The sequence below is a fragment of the Micrasema longulum genome, unplaced genomic scaffold (genome assembly GCF_059751315.1).
Source record: "Micrasema longulum isolate JH-2025_06_02 unplaced genomic scaffold, ASM5975131v1 h1tg001365l, whole genome shotgun sequence".
NCBI lineage: Eukaryota > Metazoa > Arthropoda > Insecta > Trichoptera > Brachycentridae > Micrasema > Micrasema longulum.
Window position 1 is genome coordinate 186682 of NW_028278551.1, and position 14194 is coordinate 200875.

The following is a 14194-nucleotide window of genomic DNA, read 5'->3' on the forward strand; positions in this document are numbered from 1 at the left end:
CCACCTTGAATTTGGTTCTGTCGATGTAGTCTGGAATCTTACCTAGATGAATCAATTAGATCGAATCCAAAATAAATTCTCGAAAGTTCTCGACCGTAAACCACGTGTTACATTCGATTCGTATGATGACTCTTCCTCTTTCTATAATCTGACTTCTCTCACAAAACGAAGAACTGTTTCTGACTTGTGCTTCTTATTCAAGATCTTGAATATTATAATTGAAAGTACTTAACTCTTGGAAAACATCAATCTGAACTGCCCTACCAGATTTACGAGACAAGTCTGACTTTTTTACAATCCGGTACCATCCAATAACTTCGCTCAAAATTTCTCCATTAACCGGAGCCTCACAGAATATAACAAAATTTGTTCCTGCCTTGATATATTTGATTCAAAACTTTATCATTAAAAAAATATATTAGAACTACTTTAATTAATATGTATAAATATCACGTTATTCTCCTGTCTTTATTCTTTATAGGCATTTTAAAGGTAATCTCCTCAACAGAATCCCTTTTTTTCCTATTTTATCCTAATATTTTCTTATATTTTTTATCCCCCCTAACGCTTTGCGAACGAATCATCATGATTTAATTTAACTATCTCGTATGAAATTATTTAAATATTATTATTTACTCGTAAACATTTTTTTTATCTGTTCATTAGTATGTCAACGAAAAGTATTATGTACATTATATAGTCGTGAAAAACTTTAATTGGACTTATACACCATATTATAGTATGAATTGTTTATAAATTTGCTGTAATTTTTTCAAATAAAAAGAAGAATAAATAATACTGCCTTAAACACAGGATGTTCCAGCTTGTCGGTGCGTAAAACAAACAACCTCTGTCTATTGTTTAACTAGTGAAATGAAAAAACAAACAAAAAAATATTTTCGCTTTTCCGTATCTTTTTGATGAATTTTATTTCTAGAGTAGATTTATATTTTGTGATGCATATTTTCATTTTTTTGTAAATAAATTAGAAAATTTCATTACTATGTGACCTGTTCTACAATGCGATGTTGATAGATCGCGGAAGTACAAGGTCGTAGATAAAAAAAATAATATTTAAAAAATAAATGAAAAACAAATAACAAATTCGTAGCGAAAATATAAACGAGCCAATTACGAACCATTAAGCATGTAATGTGACATTGGCCCTGAAGGCTTTATAATGCATGGAAGAAATATCAGCATGCATGCAAATGTTACAACAGAATATGTCGGTAATTAAAACAAGTTTGCAGAGACAGACTAAGTGACGCTCCGTAGTCACTGAACTGGTGCTTCTGTCGATAATGGAGAACCTTTATAATTGGTAATTAATTGCTTTAATTCCGCCGATGACGACATTAATGGCTTTGATTGATATTTATTATTGATAAAATAGATCCAACAATTTTTAATGAAATTTATATTTGAAGCACTTAGTGGTTATTTATTACATTATAATTAAATTTAAAACACTTTGTTTTTAACCACTTACTATTTATTTAATTACCGAACGGTTTCAAAGCTACACAAACTTCCTTATCAAGGTACAATTTAGTCATTAATATTATGCTGTTTGATCATTTAAACAATATCCACTAAATACTAAAGCTAATACATATTATTGAGGTAATAAGTCAAATTTTTATGTTAAGTAGTATTTTGTGTTTGTGGAAGCATGAAGTGAAGGGTAAAAGGGGTTGAAATTCCACAATTTGCTTAAAAATTGCAGACAATAGGAAATATTGTTAATTTAATTATTTTTAAAATTTTATTTATCGATTTTTATACGGTATATTTTTATACCTTGATAAGGAAGCTTGTTTAGCTTCAAAACCAGTCGGAAATCAAATAAATATTAAGTGGATTAAAACACTATTTTTTTATATTTGAACTAACATAATTAATTTCAAAATTCGATTTGAACTTTAAAACGATTTCTAGATTCAGATACTTAGCAGTTGATTCTACTATTAAATTCTACAACGCTGATAAATAAAAATAAAAAATTGATTATTTTAAATTAACAACAAATTATTTTTTTATGTGGTTATTATGAAAAGTGAAGTTGGCAAATCTCTATGTTTTGATTGATGACTATACTAACTATACTGAGTGCGGTCCGAGAGAAATAATATACCACCCGCTTACAAAGCCGCCTATACGGAACAAAACCATTCTATGATTATAAATCACGAAGGTAGCTGCAGTTTACAGCAATACAACGGGCGTTAGGTACTTAGGTCGAGAATAGCAAGCGCAAACCTAAACCGCCCGTTACACGTTTGCTGTTAAACCAAAAATGAGCGAAATAGCGTCTCTATAAGCGGGTAGCAAATTATTACTCTTGAGAGTGTGGTACAACATGACATTCTTTTTTAAATCATTTCGTTTGTTCACTTGTCATAAATTATTTATTTGTATAATATATAGTATGACAAATGGAGGCATAATTTGAAACATAAAAATTTTAATAATTTTAATACTGATAAAAAACCAACATGATTATAATTGAATAATTATGTTATTGAAATACGAATATCAATAAATCAAAAAGCTTCAATTCTTGTAATGGAAATTAAGAAATCCTGCGGTGATTGCCAATAAAATCCCATAGCAAACCAGCTTCGAACAAAATAAGGAATTTTAATATTGTTGTTCGAATCTTCCTGAATGATATCACGTTTTGATAAATGTTTTTTCAATAAATTTTCTTAACCAAAGTTTCATTATGTCTGGTAATTATATCTTTTCTTCCTGGCATATGAAGAGTAAACGCTGTTTTTAAGTACTCGCAACTACACGAAAAAGGACACATAAAATGTAATGCTCCATTGTATCGGGGTATCAACATCATTAGCATAATAATTCAATTTGATTGATATGAAATGATTGGAATGAAGCGATTAAGGATCCATAAGAAGTATATCACGGAACGACAAAATAGGAATTTAAAAATATACATTTAAACATGTCATCAGATCGCGGGATCCAAAGTAGGAATAACTAAAATACAAAGGTATAATGTTAAGTAGTCCTGTTACAAAAAGGACACCCTGCTATTTAATGAAATCGTGACAAGACTTACGATTCATTGAATACGATTACTCGAACCAGATAATTATAATAAAAGTGCGTGGGTGATAAAAATATACACTTATGGTTAAAATACCAACAGTCAATCGAGTTTTTTATAATAGGACGTCGAAGCATTTTTTAAGAATTTCCCCATGTTAAAAAAAACACATGTTATTATTAGATAAAAAAATTTCCTCGCAAAAAAACTGCAAAGTAACAATTATTGCAACAAAAACGGAAAACATTTTTGAGAAGGGAATATGAAAATCTACGTATCAACAGGGCTATGACCTATCATTGGGTGGTTTAATGGCCACTTTATACACTGCAACATAGTTTTATTCCACTTTTATTTATAATTTTTTTCCAGTGACCGGGTTTCGTCGTGACCGACATCGTCAGACTAGTGGGAGACTAAACCTTATACTTAAATTATTTTAATTTCAACTCTTTTATTTCCATAGTTATATAAAATCATGATTTACAAGCGCTGCTTGCACTTGTATACAGGGTGTTCTTTAAACCCTGTCACATCCGAAACCACGATGATCAGTATGAACAAGAAGACATATTAGCATATTAAAAAAAATATTTAGAACAAAGAAAAAGGCAGGGGAGAAGTGAGGTGAGCGCGGTGCAGTATCAGATTCCCCCCTCCCTCTCCTCGCTTCTCTAGTGCAGAAGTAAGCAACCATTTGCTTTTTTGATATTTTAGTTTTTAAAAATTTATTCGATCTAAAAAAATATTTTTATGTGCCAATATGTCTTTTTGCTCATACTGATCATCGTGGTTTCGGATGTGACAGGGTTTAATAAACACCCTGTATAACACAGAAACTTGTCCAGTCTCCCACCAGTCTGAAGATGTCGGTCACGACGAAATCCGGTCGCCGGGTAAAATTTATAAATAAAAGTGGAATAAAACTATTTACGTATTTTTATTATAATAATTAAAATACAGTTCTACCAAGACATGTAAGTAGAAAAACTCAATCTATTCATCTATGTGAAAAAAAAGAGTTTGAGGCACAAGAAGGTCTTTGACTTCATACAAGTAAACAGATGAAATAGTTGAGGAAATGTGGATGTTTAAACTTAGGCAGAATGGTGAATGCTACAGTATGTAAAGTTTTTTTTATTGTTATTATCGATATTTTGGAGTAGTAATTTGCACTTCCCTGTATATACGAGTATCATCGAAATTCTTTAAAAATTGTTGTCAATTTTTCGCATAATTTATACATTTTATATACAAAAAAGTGTATACAATATTAAACAAATATTGAGTAGAAAAAAAAAGAAAATAAACATCAGGTGTGTCATCATCTCGCCATCGGACGTGTTGAAAAATAAACATATTTTTCGGTGAGATTGTCAAATAATGCAATTTCCCGTTCTTAATATTTAGCTTCAGACACGGTCAACTGCTTTGGTCACCAAATGAAGTTAACCGATCAATGTATTGGTAAAAGTCGTAATGAACAAATTGAACGTAGTTATGCAGAAAGCAGCCAGCCATAGAAAAGTGAACCTGAGATAATAGCACTTTTGCGAAAAGAGTGAATAGTCAAATCTACGCCACAGCTGGAATGTGTTTGATAAACAATGAATACATTAGTTTTTTTTTGTATATTACATACAATAATATAATAATTAATAATGTAGCTGATCAGTTGATTTTATGATTTTTAAAGTACTGTTAGATTTTCAAAATTGAGAAATGCCGTTTTTGTGATCGACACCGTTTTCAGAAGGTGATTATGCCAGTTTTTTTGTATGAAAGCGGTCTGGCTGTTTTAAGCAGAACATAGAATTGACCTTACTGCACCCGATAATACCAATATCTCATTGTTTCAAAATTGTGGACTGGCTGCTTTCTGCATAACTATGATCATTTATAAGTCTATCGTTTAAAATATTAATCACAAATATAAACTTCAAAAATGATAAAATTGGATTTAAACTAGATGATGAGAGGGGATGTCTGATTTTTTAAATGAATTTAAGGTGAATAAAAACGACATGTGAGGTGAAAAAAAACCTTTTTTTTTTTCATATTTTATTTTTTTAATAAAGAAATACTTGAGTTCTTATTATTTCCTTAAATAATTAAGTTTTCAGACCATTTCCTAAAAGTTGTAAATAACTTGTGCTGGAAAAATGGAAATCGAGTTGTGGTAGAGTGGGATATGAACCTCGGACTTTTGACCCGTGAGTCCACAGTACTACCACGGGACCACAACTCGGTTCATTTCATATTATACTTGTTCATTTTTTGTTTGAAAGTTGTATTTTTACGATTGTCAAAAAATCTTTGAATGTTTCCATTCACCCCCATATAGCGTTGCGATTGACCCCTTTACGAGGTGAAAATCAACAAGCCACATTTTTTAATAAAACGTAAAAAAAAGTCTCAATGAGATTGTTTAGTATATAGCAGCATTTATCGATATTATTCATGGCCGATTACCTTTCTTTCCTATCATTTGCTTGACCCATCCTTATGGTACCTACCTTAAATCAGGATAGAAGAAACACAAAAAAAACAAAAACATTTGGATTTGGAACAGAACAAACAACATTTTTGACATCACTAAAGATTGCATAAACATTCTTGGATTAGTCGAGCGTCGTTGTCAAAGTAATCATAAATCGTTACATAATTCATAGTGAATTTTATCATTCAGTGCCTAAAATTGAAGAGCATCTTTACCGTATCAATGGTAGGTCCATTTCCGTGTTCCTTTCCTTTCATAAAATATTTCCAACTTTTTACAGAACTAAATGAAATTAGTTTTTTGCTACAGTACGCTTTTCGTTAACAGTGATAAAATTACAAATTTGTTTAAAACCAAGAGGGAAAAAAAAAAGAGGGAGGCTGAGAGCCCTGAGTTGAGTTGGGATACATACACCATATTATCTGTAAGTATTGGTAGACGAAAAATCGGTACGAATAAAATTAATTGCTTGTGTAGCGTGTAGATTGGTGTTACTCCAATACGCATTTAAATAATTAATGTGCTCTAATTTAAATTGAAGACGCAAATTTCTTGTTCCATTTTGAGTTCTTTCATCACATCAAAACCGCGGTCCTTTTTAGTGAGGCCTATGTTTTCTTCGGTGCAGGTTGTTTCTCGATTGTTAACGCGGCAAAGTGTGTTATCAAGTGCAGCGCAGCGAGTTATTTGCATTCGGAACAAACAGTGTTTTTACACCTGTTTGGACAACCCACATACAACCAACAAAAATACGACAAGATGGCGGATAACGAGCGTGCATAGATAAGAAATACAACATACTGACGTCTTAGATGCAAGATTAGTTAGAAAATATAACATACAGCACTATTTAAATACAAGGTTTACGTAGTGTTATGTGTTACTTTGTTGTATTACATCTGCATATTGTGTCAGTAAAATGTTATATCACTATTCCCTTTCCGCACGTAAAAAGGCATAGGGCGCTGCATTGGTACACCAATCGCAGAGTATCTGGATCATTTTTGTAACATGAAGGTAAGATGATCAGTCTTATGCTTCCGGTGTCAGTCTAGGGACTCTAAAATGATCTAGTGTAAAAATACCCTTTTAAATAAATATTTCGTGTAAACCATGCCGGGAATCGAACACGAGGCTTAGACAAACGCGCTGAACACTACACCACGAGGCCGACAAAAATATTATATAAATGCACATATCTGTTTATACTGCTGGACGATTTTGTATGTTGTCCATACCTTACGCGGATTTTTCTAGCAAGTACGGGCATGAAAATAATTATTGTTGTGACATGTGTATTTTTTGTAGTCATTATAATTAAATCAAATAAAGATTTGACTTGACGTTAACATTATTTGTGAAAATTTTATAAATATCAAAATATGGAAGAAATACGGATGTTCAAATATAGGCAGAAGTATTGCAGTCACCAAATAAATCAATCCAGCCAGCCAGTGAATGACACCTCATCGTCATCATAATTTCCCTATCTTTTATTGTTTTCCGAAATTCTGCGTTTTTATTAAAATAAATGATTATGTAAACAAATATCATTGCATTGTAAGGTATTCTTTGTTTGATAGGTTAATGTGCTGCTGACGTGGTTGGTGTGGTTACTTTTACTAACATTTATAATACTAACATATTTGGCTTAATTTTTTTTTTTAATTTAAATTTCCTTATACCCAAGATTTATTTAAAAAAATTAAACCTCAAAATTATACAAGATTTATGTTTAAAAAATTACCTCAAAATTATACAGCATATTCAGTAGAAAGTTTAAATAATAAAAATTTAAATTAAATTAAAATTATTTTATTGATATATTTAAGATTTTTTATATTTTCATGTAAAAGTTATTATATTGTGTTACCAAAATACGTAAAGAGAGAAATCCCTGCAAAAAACTGCTTTTGCATTTTTGCGGGAATTAAATAATTGTTCAAAGGAATGCTTATGTAAAAGTATTCAAAAAAAAAAGTGTAAGATTGATCACCTTACCTACAAAATCAAAATACGTTGCATTCAGTTTACCAATGCAGTGCCTTACGCCCCGTCGGGTGTGGATAGGGGAATGATGATGACGATTAGAATGGTGACTTCAATATTCAGTATTCAATGAAACAACCTTAATAATAATATAAATTACCATCTACCTAATTAAATCATTAAAGGTGACGATTTGCACGTTGTATTAATAAATTGCAAATTAAATGAGCAACAAACAGCATTTTACCTGCGGGCAAGATTATTTTTTGGAGTGGAATATTGCCAAGATATTTAAAAATTATGCACTGACTGCTTGGAACTAATTACGTGGATACTATTTAACAAAAAATACCCACAGATATGGACTACATGACTGTGTCAACTGTCCGCATATTTTAAAAAAGAGATTTATATGAAAAGTACATTATTCAGACGACAAAAAGTATGTCAGTCATGACATTTCTGTAACGGATAATAAATATACGAGAATTGCAAAATATTCACAAGCAAATAATAATTATTAATACGATCAGAACACAGCACATTTTGCAGCGAACAAAAAATATTATTAAAATAATATAATATTGATAAACGAATAAAGTTTTTAGATGAAGATATTTATTAATTTATATTGAGGACTTTTATTTAACTCTTTAAAGGCTGTGGTAAAAAATACTTTTGCGCGCGGTGATGTAACATAGTATTACCACAAGTTCAGACGTAAAAAAAAAACATTTTGTTTGGTAATTCCTTTCCAAAATTTATAAAAATAATCTCAACACCATAAATACGCCGGTCATCTTACATGCGTGCACCCCCGCTCACTGTCAATAACCGACTGAATATCATTCACACAAACACCGGCCACAAAACAGCGCATCTGTCTTCCTTGTTATGCGTTATAATATCCACGTGATCTTTTGTTGCTGTACTGGCGTCATAGCAAGGATAAATATTTTTTGCATTAAAATCCAGCATATTTATACAAATTTTACTTTTCGAATCTGGTGTGAAAATGTCAATTTGAAGATTGCGAAAAATACAACTTCTTCATTAAAATAAATAAGAGAGATTTATCAAGTCTTGTATTGTACGGTACGTAGACTAGTGTGACAGGCTTCACATGAGATAAAAACCTCAAATGGCACAAACCACTTTTTTTTCAGTAGTTTTTAAGCCTTGGCAAATATATATTTGTCGCAGGAGGCAAGTTTAACGGTTCACAATGGTGCAGACTCCTATGTATGAGAGCGAATTGTGGAATTGGAAAAACAAATATGAAGGCAGGTTGTGTACGATAGGTGCACAAATGTCGAGGTCCGTGCAATATGTAAGGGTGAGACAAGCAGAATCGACAAAATCAAGAAAGAAGTGATGCGTTGGTTAAAAAGGTAGAGCGAATGGACAGCGAAACAACGAAGACACGAATGTTTATGGAAGCGGAAGATCGAAAGTAGAAAAGACGGAGAAAGACTTGACATGACCAAATCCAACAAATACTTGAAGATGGACAAAAAGTCAAAATTTTGAATAATCTGCCCGCGAGCATGATTACCGTGGTTTACTAAGTTTTCTTATTACGTATCTTTAAATATGTAATTCTTCTGTACATGTGATGGCACTGAACTCATTCTAAACGACTTAACCGATTTACGTGCGGTTTTCAGCGAAATGTAGATCTTTGCGCTGCGCGTGTTTGTAAATATTCAAATTTTCAAACGAATCTGCCAAAAAAAAGTTAGAAGCACAAATCTTTTTTTCATCAACCTACCAAGGTTCCATTTGAAGAGAATACAAATACAAAAAAAATGGAAGAATGTTGTTTTTTGTGTTTAAAAAAAGCTTGTTTTTGAATGTTTACTAACAACATTTGGGTTTTATGGATCCAAATCAGATTATTTCCTTACATTCCTTATAATTTATTCCAATTTATTTAATTTTACTGGAGTTTTTCTAAGACTCAAATAATATTAACTGACATTCAATACACTTCTGAAAATCGCATTGATGAATTAAGTGCACCCCTGTTGGTGAGAAGAGCTGAGTTTGAAATTCGCGAAAAAAAATATATATTTGAAAATGAATTATTTTATGTTTTGGATTTCAACCATAAACAAGTACCTAGGTACCTACTGAAATTAAATATTTGAATATGAATTATTTTAAGTTTTAGAATACAATCATAAACAAGTACATAGGTACCTACTAACTTATCTATTTTTAAAAATCCAAGCAGGCAAGCCAACGTTCGGGTAGGACAACGTCTGTCGGCTCCGCAAGTTTCTTATTAAGAAAAAATATGTATATATTCCTCAAAAGCACTGTAAAGAACTCAAAAATTAATTATTATAGGTAAAAATATATTTTAAACATGTATGCGAATACTATCAACGAGATATAATTGGTCAAGTGATGAAAGCGGCAGCTTTGAGTAATAACTGGAAAAGTACTTAAACAATTCGTATTTAAACGACTTAACTTATGATATAATTACGACTGCATTGGATCATCACATCATCAGCATTGTGCGTTTGATATAAGAATAATTATAGTAGTTTTAAAGGGACAGTAAAGTGAACAAGATTTTTAATTAAAACATTGTTTGCATTTTATTACTGGCATGACGTTCAAATAGTTTTAATGCATATTATAGGTACGTCAAATTTAAACGAACATAAATCAGACCAATAAGAAACAGATTAAGCTGTTTTCAATTTAAAACATTATGTAATAAGCATTGTGTGTGATATAATTCATTTCTAACTACTTTTTATCGAAATTGAAAAGAAGGTCAATTAAAAAAATCCAAAAAACAATGCGTTCCTAGATTTAAATAAATAGATGAGACTTTCTGAAGAAAAATATAATCATTTTGTAATCCCTTTATGTTCCCCGGTGCTCTTTTTCCCCCCAAGTAAAGGATAGACAGTGTTTTGACAGGCTGGATTTCCTTCCTGGGAAGTTATTTAAAACTAAATTTGTTGTAACAGAGAGGGAAAAAATTTTGAGAAAGGAATATGTAAGTCTGGGCATTTACAGGGCTTATGATCTGTCATTGGCTGGTTTAAGTGACCACTAAACACGCTGCAACATTCACCATTCATGATAAAGGTTTCAGGTCTTTTACTTCACAAAAGTCAGCTGATAAAAGAGTTGCGGAAATGTGGATGTTTAAACATAGACAGAACGGTGAATGTTACACAGTGAGTAAAATGGCCACGTAAACCAGTCAATGACAGGTCATAAGCCCTGGCCCATGTAAATGTCCATATGTCCATATGACTTCCATATTTCATTCTCAAAATGATTTCCCCCTCTGTCGCAACAAATTTAGTTCTAAATGAGAGACATCTAGAGTTTTTTAGTATTTTATTTTATATTAGAAGTTCTAAACGCTCTAAGAACATGTAACTGTAACTCGATTCCCAAAACTTTTGATAATTCATTTTTAAAAAAGAACTTCATACAATATCAAAAAAAATCGTAAAGTTCATGTGTTTCCGGTTGAAACTTGAGTTTAAATACGATAAATATATACATATATGCAAAAAAACATCACCTTACCTCTGCAAAAACGTCGTGAAATAGCGGATATGATTTATCTACTGAAAATTGCCTCTGGTTCAATCGACTGTCCTGAACAACTATGCAAACTTTCAATCAATGTTCCTTCCAAAGTTCTCAGAAATAACCTTCTTCATATACCTCTTGTTTCATCTAATTATGGGCAAAATTAATATTTATGGCGAACTTTCAATAATTTGAATGTAATAACTAAATAATTAAACATAGATTTATTTGCAAATAATAATAATGAAGTACGGCGTTTACTTTCAAATCAATTCGTAGTATTTTTTCTTTTCTTTTGGATTTACATTAAATTACTGTTCATTTTATGTTCGGGAATCTTTTATAACGCACTGTGATGCTACTTGTGAAAACCACCTGTAATTGGCTTATTTGTAATTTGTTTTGTTTTATATTTAAGATAAATATAGCTGCTGGTTATCCAAATAAAGAATAATAAAAAATTTAAAAAAATTCAGAGCATTAAAATTTACAAAAATATTTAAGTACTAAGAATTCAGTACAAAATGCAAAAAAAAGGTACACAGTGAAAATCGTAAGTTATAAATAAAAATAAAGTAGGTGGTATGTTTTTTGCCACATGTTAGAACCGGTTCTGCATGACTACCTACACTGTAAAAATATTTATTGTGTTTTAATACATTAAAAAAATAGGAACACATGTTGTGATATAAGCATAGTTTGTTGCAATGTCAACAGATTTATGTTTAAATTGCTGTTGTAACTAACGCCAAGTATGCCGAACGCGCAATGATATTATTTCATTTTGAAGATAAGTACTTAATTGGATCCCTCTCTTTACGATGATGGCGGCCGATCAAAATAGCACAGTTAATAGGCTTTTTAGTGAAACATCATGCGAAATTTAAAATGTTTTTTTTAATAACTCAGCCGATGTTAGTTCATTCGCGTCGTTAAATTGTTACATAAATGCCTGTGTCCGTTACGCGTGTACGAAGTCTGAACGCACTGTTATCAGCGGGTTTAATTAACAAAATGATCAGAAACGAGTTTTAAAAATACATAATTTTCGTTTTTCGCTCAAACTCTGACGTAATAAAAAAATTCTCAGACATACGCAAAAAAATGTGAAATGGCGTTGGAAATAATATCTCAATGACATATAAAAACCGTTTCGATTATAAATTGTTTCAAGGGCGCGATACAGTGTAATTTAATCCAATTCAAAGCAGTTAATAAATTAACCACCTCTCATTGAACACAGAAACAAGATTAAAACCATCTTAGGGGTACTGCAATATTGCTACTATAATATAATTTGTAGTACATATTTGTAAATTACTCGGGTGAAAATATCTGCATGCGAGAGGTAAACTACGGTAACTCCAATTATGATGAAATTAAATTATTACTACGTCGAAACTAAATTTATTGTTCTCTCATTAGCATTTTTATTTTTGTATTGTAACTCCACACCACATTAGAGGTAAATGATAGTAAGAAAACATACAGTACTAGGAAAAGTAAGAAAAAAAACTCTTACTAATTGGTTTTACAAAAAAAAACCTACTTTACAGTTGGTTTATCAAAAATCGTAACTAATTTTAAATGTCAAAATAATTATGAAAATTAAAACCTATTGTTCATATATAGACACCCTTTTAAGATTTTATTATCTAAAAAACGTTTAACTTTATTATTCTTTTAAAAAACACTATCATTTATTTTAATTTATTTATTTGTTCTTTAACAATTTATGTTTAACGTTTTTAAAATTTAATATAATGATCCCTAAGTGGGGTATCCCGTGCTGAGGAAGATATTATATATAATTTTGAAACATGCCTGATTTAACATAATTAAATCACTATCTCGAATTCATATGAAACATAATAAAAACGCATTAAACTTGTAAACAAAAACACTATAAATAAAAAGCTTTTTTCTACCTATTTGACCTATTTGACCTAATCAACGCATCAATCCGTGTGCATCACATCTCATTCATTATGATTATTTTAAAATATCAAAATAAATGTTTATTACGTAGATAAAGAAAAGGTTTTAAATTGTAATGCAGCAGAAATTTAAGCTTTTCGATATATTTATTCTTATTTATTGTGGATAACTTATATAGCGCCATTTTCGTAATAAAATACCTCAAGGGCGCTTTACATGGTGATTCTACTGTTAAGTTAATTTAATTGAAGCTTTAAATTTGTAATTTGATTAAAATAATTTATTTTGTTGTCACGTGCTACGGATTTATTCAAATGATTTAGAGAACAAGTGGGTTTTAAGTTTTTTCCGAAATATCACTTCACTTTCACAGCCTCGCACCTCTGCTGGGAGAGCATTCCATGCCATAGGGCCTGCGACCGCAAATGCGCGCTCACCAAATTTAGTGCGCTGTTTGCGTAGAGGTATAATAACTTTTCCTCTCGCCGTAGACGTAGCTGATCTAAGCGTGAGACGCCTGTCAGCTAGTTCATCTGGAATGCATAGTTTCCTTAGATATTCCGGAGCCGAGTTGTGCAGTGACTTATACATAAGCCAACAGAGTTTGTATTCGACCCTCTGTGGAAAACGTAGCCAGTGTAGTTCCCGAAGTAGTGGAGTGATATGACTGAACTTAGAGATTCCGAAAATAAGTCTCGCTGCGGCATTCAATACAGATTGTAGGCGAGTCATTTTGTTCATTGGTAGACCTGCATAGATACCATTACAATAATCGACTCTAGACACTACAAACGCATTTATTAATTGACGGGCGGCATCAACCGGCAAATTTTTGCGTATGCATTTAATTTGTCTCAGCTGGTAGAAGCATGAACTTATCGTTCTACTAATTTGAGCGTCAAGAGATAGGTCAGAATTGAGTAAAACTCCCAGTAGTTTAACGGTGGGTAGAACGGCACTCCCTACATTGGGTAGAGCCGTATCCTGGATCAAATTCTGTCGTCTGGCTGAAGCCACCCACAGTTGTTCAGTTTTTGATGGGTTTAATGTTAGTCTGTTTTCAGCCATCCAGTTTCCTATTTTCTTGATGCATCCATCAATTAAATTGACAAGCACACTTCTCT

General features: G+C 31.5%; 1 long non-coding RNA gene across 2 annotated transcripts in view; it reads right to left on the reverse strand.

The window, feature by feature from the left end:
- The window catches only part of LOC148275669 (uncharacterized), a 181936-nt gene that overhangs the window by 147036 nt on the left and 20706 nt on the right, over positions 1-14194 (reverse strand). The gene's annotated exons all lie outside the window — the stretch shown is intronic.